Below are 546 nucleotides of genomic sequence, written 5' to 3'. Positions count from 1 at the left end.
TGTTCTTTTTATTTGCTGATTGTTTTCAGGTCATATCACAGATATCATCTTATATCACAGACATTATTCACTGGCTCTCAGCGCCGATCTGACAACAAATCTTTCTTGACTAAAAGTAAAAGGTGACTGCTGCAGTTGCTGCTGTGGAACCAGTGACCATTAGAAATAAAATGCTCTGCTTCCATCTCTGCTTTTAAATCCAGGCTAAAGACACATTTTATTCACTGGCCTTTTTAGCCCACTAATCTTTTTATCTAATATCTATTATTCTGTATTTCTCCCTGCCATTTATCCAGAATTAGACATGTGGATCAGATCTAAAAGTCTCTGAGTGACTAAAAATGCAACTATAAAATGTCACAAGTCTTTTATTTTATTTATTTATTTTTTCAAATGATGCACCGGCAACAAGTGGCAGCAAGTCCGTGTAGCTCGTAGTTTTTTTGCAATATATTTGTATATATTAGTATTTTTTTTTTGTCGATTGATGTTTTTCATTCTATATCATTGTTTCGTCTGACGATGGAGAAAATAATGTGCACAGAG

General features: G+C 34.1%; 1 protein-coding gene across 1 annotated transcript in view; it reads left to right on the top strand.

The window, feature by feature from the left end:
- Window positions 1–546, top strand: part of frrs1a (ferric-chelate reductase 1a) — a 13,040-nt gene that overhangs the window by 8,563 nt on the left and 3,931 nt on the right. The window lies entirely within an intron of this gene.

Source organism: Seriola lalandi, unplaced genomic scaffold (assembly GCF_002814215.2).
Source record: "Seriola lalandi dorsalis isolate HSWRI2012SDOR001 ecotype SW California unplaced genomic scaffold, Sedor1 jcf7180002054981, whole genome shotgun sequence".
Lineage (NCBI taxonomy): Eukaryota > Metazoa > Chordata > Actinopteri > Carangiformes > Carangidae > Seriola > Seriola lalandi.
The sequence above is the reverse complement of the archived record's forward strand: the minus strand, read 5'-3'. Positions and strand labels throughout refer to the sequence as shown.